The following is an 8,467-nucleotide window of genomic DNA, read 5'->3' as shown; positions in this document are numbered from 1 at the left end:
GACTGAGAGACAGAAATACAAATGGCAGTTATAAACAAAGACTGATAATTAGCACATTCTCTGTTACTATCATCTAATATTTATAAATATTTATAATTTACTATTTACATAAACAAATATTATTTTGCTTTATGGATAAGATAAAACTGTTGATAAAAGAGATATGGTAAGGAAAATATATCATATCTGTAAATGCAAAATAATCACTTTCCCAGTATCATACATATAAGGAACTAATCAATGAAACATCTGTAACACTCCTTCTCTTTTTTGTATTTGAAAATAAACTAACAAATAGACTCCAAAAAAAATATACATCTGAATCTATATACAAAAAATAAACAGATTTATAGACATTAAAAGACACTTATGTTTACCAAAGGGGAAAGGGAAGGGAAGAGGAATAAATTAGGAGGTTGGGATTAACAGATACAAGAGCTATAAATAAAATATTGATAGCTAAGCAACAAGAACTTACTGTATAGCAAAGCTTATTATAAGATATGAATATAGTTCCTTTTGCTGTAGCTAAGATGGTAAACAATCTGCCTGCAATGCAGAAGACTGGGGTTTGATCCCTAGGTCAGGAAGATCTTCTGGAGAAGGGAATGGCAACCCACTCCAGTATTCTTGCCTGAGGAATCCCACAGACAGAGGAGCCTGGTGATATAGTCTGTGGGATTGCAAAGAGTCAGACACTACTGAGTGACTAACACTATGTATATATTGACCAAAAAGTTTGCTTTGGTTTTTCTGCAACATCTTACTGAAAAAGCTGAATGAACCTTTAGCCAACTCCAGAAGAATGGTAAAGAATCCTGCTTTCCATGCAGGAGATGTGAAGAGACAAGAGTTTGATCCCTAGGTCAGAAAGATCCCCTGGAGTATTAAATGGCAACACACTCCAGTATTCTTGCCTGGAAAATTCCATGGACAGAGGAGCCTGTAGGGCTGTATATAGTCCATGGAGTCAGAAACAGTCAGACACAACTGAACATGCAGGCATGCAAGACAATGATAAGAAAGCAAACAAAGTAGTTTACCTATTATTATTATTGAGGCAGGTCAAAAGAGTTCCTTCTATTCATCACATAGTTTAAAAAGTTAAAATTTAAAGGGATATTCAAAACCATCTTTTCTATTTTTTTAAATATTAAATTACTGAGTACTAATTACTATTAATTAGTATTAATTACTATTGATTACTAAATTACTAATTATTGACCTTCAATTGATTGATTTTCCCATACATATTCTTCTCCGTTCATAGTTTAAGGAAATTGAATACTATAATATGATTATGTCCTTGGAAGAAAAATTTTACTTTCTTATCTCCCATAGAATCTATAAACTATTCCATAAACATGATTCTGTTTTTCCATTGTTCTCTTTTAATACTCCCTAGAATCACTCTTCTCTTTATTCTGAAAAGGCAATTTAACCTCTAGCTTTCTAGAGTTCCCAAGAAGAGTAATTTTCACTCTTCATAAAAATATTGTTTCTTCTCAGTGAAAGCCACTGAGTTGTGTCTGACTCTGGACCCCAAGGACTGTGTAGTCCATGGAACCCTCCAGGCCAGAATACTGGAGTGGGTAGCCATTCCCTTCTCAAGAGGATCTTCCCAACCTAGGGATCGAACCCAGGTCTCCAGCATTACAGGCTGGTACAGAATACCAGCTGAGTCATGAGGGAAGGCATTGATTAAATAATTTAATCTGTGATAGGAGATAAACTTTGAAATGCATGTGTCAGGGGAGTGTGTAATTTCCTTCATTCTGTCTCATCACAACAAAAATTTGAAGCACCAGGCCCTCAGATAGACCATGTCTCAGCTCTCGGACAGATCAGTGTTAGAGCTCCATGTTACAGCTCAGTTTTATTCAGAAAATAAAAGGAAAATACACATCCTTGAGGCATGAGTGCATGCTGACCAAAAAGGGAAGAGAAGAGAGCAAAAGAGAGCGAGAGAGAGTAACACAGAGAGAGAGCATGAGAGAGAGAGAGAGCTATAGAGAGAGACCAAGAGAGAGCAAGAGTGAGAGAGAGTGAGACAGAGAGCAAGAGACAGAGAGAGGGAGAGAGAGAGACAGAAAACGGAGAGAGAGAGGGAGGGAGGGAGACAGAGGGGGTGAGAGGAAGAGGGAGAATATGCACGCATGTGCGTGAGACAGCCCTGGACCTCTGGCTCCTCTTTTTATGTTTTTTCCTCCCCCTGGGCCTGCCCTTTATGAATAGGGCTAGCCAGAGCTGCTGTTTGTTCTACCCGAGGTCCTCACTCCGTTCTTGGACCTTCCTTTGTTCTATTTTCATGAGCTTTTCCCGTCCTTGTCTTTTAGCCACCTACATTCTGGACTCCTTTTTCCTATTCTACCTAACACATGGAAACCAATGCATACCCAACCAGGGAAAGAAAGATTTCCAACCTTCTTTGAGGACTAAGCCATTCTCTTAACTAGCCCATCAGTATTGATTCATTGTACTTTTGTGTAAGAAAACCATTAACAAGAGATTTTAAAAAATGGAATAGGAGAAGATTCATTTAACATACACAAAAACATAAAAAATACAATGGAAATAAATTATCATATACAATTTCAAATCACATATTCAGACCTAAAATAATTTTTTTCGTAATTTATCTTGGTTTCTGAATCTATTCTTAGCTCTCCTTTGCCTGTCTGCAGTATTCTTATGAGCAGTTCTCTTTGTTTTCTCAGCCATTTCAGATTTAAATTGACAATTCAGAATTTACCCCTAGGCATGAATGCAAGACCCCTTTGGGTCTTTTGTCTTTTGGCCTTTGTCTAGTCTCACAGGACATTCAAGGGCCTCAGAAAGCATGGCAGCTTCCTGCTGCTGATACACCCCTTAGCTATGCATATTCTCCTGCTCCTATGCCATTCCACTGTGGGAAATTCTGGGAGCAAACATTTCTCAGAGTACCAGATGGGTAGTTCATTATAGGTTATATCACTCTCAAACTACTAATTGTATCCAGATGTTTAATATCTCTACATCTTTGGATCTAACTTGGTATAGGTATATTGACAAGATAGAGAAAAGCTTTTAGAGAACCTTCTCAACATCTAACTTTGTCTCTTCTTCAGCAAAAAATTCAGTATATAGGCTGAAGAAAAGTTCAAGTATTTACTTAAGCAAAATGGACTCTGGGAGGGAGAAATAGGTATCCATAATAAGATATTCTACCCAAATCCTTTGGCCTTATGTCTGGATTATGGGATTTAACTTTAAGCCAAGAATGCCATTACCTGTTTTGTTTGGTGGAAAAGTCATTTTGGGTGAAATTACAGTCTTCAAGATCACTGTTCAGAGAAGTACCAGGAGTTTGAAAAGGGCATGTGGAAAGGTGGTATGGAAAAATATCCACTAATATTTCTCAATTTTATCCTGAAAATAATAATTTAAAAAGTTGAACTAATTCATGGTATTTGGATATTTGTCATTTCCTTCTCCAGGGGAGCTTCCCAACCCAAGGATTGAACTCAGGTATCCTGCACTGCAGGCAGATTCTTTAGCAATTGAGCTACCAGGGAATTCCCAATAATAAAATAAGTTGAACTAATTCACAGTATTTGGGTTTATTGAAGTTTGAGGTTCAGCAGACTATAAAAAAGAAAACTCCTAATAGTGGTGTTAAATTTCTAGATATGCAATACTTGACATAGTCTTGTTAGATAGTTGGAATAGGAAAAAGGAGTCCAAAATGGTGGTGGCTAAAAGACAAAGAAGGGACAAGCCCGTGAAAATGGAACAAAGGAAGGTGTGAGGACCAGAGTGAGAACCTCAGGTGAAATAGCCCTCCTAACTAGCCAATTTGCATAGAACAGGCTCAGGGGGAGGAGAAAAAAAAAAAAAAAAACCATATAAGAAGAGGAGCCAAGATTGAGCCTCTATGTTCTTTTGGGTTGGTCTGCCCTCACACCTCGAGGATGTATTTTCCTTTGCTTGCCAAATAAAACTGAACTATAACCAAGCTGTAACACTGGTTCACTGTCTCAAATTTTTGCTGCAGCAAGACAGAACTGAGGAAATTACACACTCCCCCGACCAGACTATGTTTGGGGATTTTCTGGAATTTTGGTATCTTTTAAAATTACAGTGATTTTTTAAAAATTCATCTTATTTTAGCTCTTTCTTAGTTTCTGTAATTTCTAGTAAAGCTACAATAAATTATAACATTTTATCCAAATCTGTTTTACTCTAACTCCAATAGAATTATCTAATAAGTGTAGGGACCAAGTAGAACTACTGGCTATGTGGCTACATCTTCAATGTTTTAGTTTAAAAACAATGAGAATCAATTTTATTTAATATAAGGAACACCTACATAGGGCTTTTTGAATTTCTCTATCATGGCATCTGGTCCTGTCACTTCATGGGAAATAGATGGGGAAACAGTGGAAACAGTGTCAGAGTTTATTATTTTGGGTTCCAAAATCACTGCAGATGGTGATTGCAGCCATGAAATTAAAAGACACTCCTTGGAAGAAAAGTTATGACCAACCTAGATAGCATATTCAAAAGCAGAGACATTACTTTGCCAACAAAGGTCTGTCTAGTCAAGGCTATGGTTTTTCCAGTAGTCATGTATGGATGCGGAGAAGGCAATGGCACCCCATTCCAGTACTCTTGCCTGGAAAATCCCATGGATGGAGGAACCTGGAGGGCTGCAGTCCATGGGGTCGCTAAGAGTCAGATATGACTGAGCATCTTCACTTTCACTTTTCACTTTCCTTCATTGGAGAAGGAAATGATGACCCACTCCAGTGTTCTTGCATGGAGAATCCCAGGGACGGAGGAGCCTGGTGGGCTGCCGTCTATGGGGTCACACAGAGTTGGACACAACTGAAGCGACTTAGCAGCAGCAGCAGCAGCAGCATGTATGGATGTGAGAGTTGGACTGTGAAGAAAGCTGAGCACCAAAGAATTGATGCTGTGGTGTTGAACTGTGGTGTCGGAGAAGACTCTTGAGAGTCCCTTGGACTGCAAGGAGATCCAACCAGTCCATTCTAAAGGAGATCAGTCCTGGGTGTTCTTTGGAAGGAATGATGCTAAAGCTGAAACTCCATTACTTTGGCCACCTCATGCAATGTGTTGACTCATTGGAAAAGACTCTGATACTGGGAGGGACTGGGGGCAGGAGGAAAAGGAGATGACAGAGGATGAGATGGCTGGATGGCATCACCAACCCTATGGGCGTGAGTTTGAGTGAACTCTGAGAGTTGGTGATGGACAGGGAGGCCTGCTACTGCTGCTAAGTCACTTCAGTCATGTCCGACCCTGTGCGACCCATAGACAGCAGCCCATCAGGCTCCCCTGTCCCTGGGATTCTCCAGGCAAGAACACGGGAGAGGGTTGCCATTTCCTTCTCCAATGCAGGAAAGTTAAAAGTGAAAGTGAAGTCGCGACCCCATGGACTGCAGCCCACCAGGCTCCTCCGTCCATGGGATTTTCCAGGCAAGAGTGCTGGAGTGGGGTGCCATTGCCTTCTCCTGGTGTGCTGCAATCCATGGGGTCACAAAGATTTGGACACGACTGAGCGACTGAACTGAACTGAAACCTTTTTTATTCTTTTTTTCCCCATTATTTATTTATTTGGATGCATTGGGTCTTAGTTGCAGCACATAGTATCTTGATTGAATCATGTGGGTTCTTTTGTTGCAGTGCATGGACTCTCTAGTTGTGGTAGGCAGGCTTAGTTGCTCTCTAGCATGTAGGATATTAGTTCCCAGACCAGAATCAAACCATGTTCCCTGCATTTCAAGGCAAATTCTTACCCACTGGACCACCAAGGAGGTCCCTCTAAATCTTTTTTTTTTTTTCCTTTTTTTAATCAAGCCCCTCTTGTCTCTAGAAACAAAAGTAATTGAAGACTTCTCAAATACCCTTTATATTTCACTCATTAGCATGAATTTCAACTTGTCTAGTTTTTTGGATTAGAGGAATGTCCTTTAAGACTTACTTACTTTTGAAAATTGGGGAGTACAGCATGAGAGGATGGCAGGAATGAGTGACAACAAGAAAAGCAGAACTTTAAGTGATTGCTTATCTAAACTGAATATCTCCATGTTCATCTACGATCGTTTAAATTTGAGATCTCTGCCCTAATGACATAAAGCTGAAGATTTAGCCTTCCATAAACTTGATAGCAGGCTTCCTTAAAGAGCCAGGATTTAAACATGAAGTTTACATTTTAGTCTACATTTGTCTCTTTTACTCCTCTGTGTGCGTGTGTGTGTTTGTGTTTTCTGATTCTAAACCATTTGTTCCTCTATCAGAAGTCAAGAGGCTAAGGAAGATTTGCTTGCTGAATGACAGACCCCCAAATGGCATGACATTGCAGAATTGCATGTATGAATACTACACATATCAGAAAGTTGTAGTCTAGGAAAACTATAAAATAACTATAAAATATTTATATATATATATAAATATAATATCTTTATATAAAATATAAAGAAGTTTCAGAAATAATATCTAAAGAAAAAATCATAAGTTAATAAAAATCAAGGTACAGATCAGTATTCTCATAACATAAACAATGTGGTTATTCAATAAGAGTGACAGGAGGTTGCTTCCTAGTCTATTATCTATTCTATATAAGCTGGAAGCAATAACCAGCCACATCTTGGAAATGTATTTTTACCAGATTTTCAAGCCACAGAGATCCATCTGCTAATGTGTAAAAGAGGTGGCATAATTGTAAGACTTCAGTTTTATTCAGAAATATTTTAGGACCCCAATTTTGACTTCTGACAAGCAGAGACCCAAATGACATGAGACGAGGCCTGGACCAACAAGGTAACACACATTAGGCTCAGAGTAAAGATCAATGTCTGTTACACACTTTTATTAAAAAGATGCTCTTCCAGAAGAACAGATGGTATGCCACAACTCAACTTTTTGTGCCTCTGTTTCACAGATTTTTTTTTTAACTCTGTGTATGTGTTTGTGTGCATGCACTTATGCATGAATTAATAGTTTGATTGGGCAAGTGTATCGTGTAACCATCTGTGTGACTCTTTGACGGTCTACTTGTATACTAGTGACAGCAAATCCTCACATAGAATTAGCTCTGATATTCCAAGATTTATTTTTTTCTAATGTCACATAAATCAGATAATATGATTTGAAATTCTTGTTCACAGTTTATTGGTGATTCTGTTTCATGTAGCTAACCTATGTCCGTTTCCTTAGTAACAAATATTTATTTACTGGATGAGATGAAAATATTAATTTTCATTGAAACTTTCAACTCTCAAAAGCCATTAAATCTATTGAATATTCACAGTGGTTTCTACGTCAACTCAGGACATTTGCCATTTTCTGGTGGACTCATCAAACTCATTCACTTTTTGGGATGCAAAAGCAGGAGGACAAGAGATAGCAGGAGTAAGAGGGAAGTTTGGCCTTGGACTACAAAATGAAGCAGGGCAAAGGCTAACAGTTTTGCCAAGAGAACAAAGTGGTCATTGCAGACACCTTCTTCCAATAACACAAGATACAACTCTACACATGGACATGACCAGATGCTCAATACCAAAATCAGATTAATTATATTCCTTGCTGTGAAGATGGATAAGTTCTATACAGTCAGCAAAAACAAGATCTGGAAATGTCTTGTGGCACTGATTATGTGCTCCTTATTGCAAATTCAAGCTTAAATTGAAGAAAGTAGGGAAAACCCTTAAGCCATTCAGGTATACCTACATCTAATCCCTTACGCGCTAGTAAAGTAATGCTCAAAATTCTCCAAGCCAGGCTTCAGCAATACATGACAGTGAACTTCCAGATGTTCAAGCTGGTTTTAGAAAAGGCAGAGGAACCTGAGGTCAAATTGCCAACATTCACTGGATCATCGAAAAAGCAAGAGAGTTCCAGAAAAACATCTATTTCTGCTTTATTGACTATGCCAAAGCCTTTGACTGTGTGGATCACAATAAACTGTGGAAAATTCTGAAAGAGATGGGAATACCAGACCACCTGACCTGCCTCTTGAGAAACCTATATGTAGGTCAGGAAGCAACAGTTAGAACTGGACACGGAACAACAGACTGGTTCCAAATAGGAAAAGGAGTAGGTCAAGGCTGCATATTGTCACCCTGCTTATTAGACTTATGTGCAGAGTACATCATGAGAAATGCTGGGCTGGAGGAAGCACAAGCTGGAATCAAGATTGCCGGGAGAAATATCAATAACCTCAGATATGCAGATGACAACACCCGTATGGCAGAAAGTGAAGAGGAACAAAAAGGCCTCTTGATGAAAGTGAAAGAGGAGAGTGAAAAAGTTGGCTTAAAACTCAACATTCAGAAAATGAAGATCATGGCATCTGGTCCCATCACTTCATGGGAAATAGATGGGGAAACAGTGGAAACAGTGTCAGACTTCATTTTTCTGGGCTCCAAAATCACTGCAGATGGTGACTACAGCCATGAAATTAAAA

This window comes from Bison bison, unplaced genomic scaffold (genome assembly GCF_000754665.1).
Source record: "Bison bison bison isolate TAMUID 2011002044 unplaced genomic scaffold, Bison_UMD1.0 scf7180017864351, whole genome shotgun sequence".
Classification (NCBI taxonomy): domain Eukaryota; kingdom Metazoa; phylum Chordata; class Mammalia; order Artiodactyla; family Bovidae; genus Bison; species Bison bison.
Note: the sequence above shows the minus strand (reverse complement) of the source record.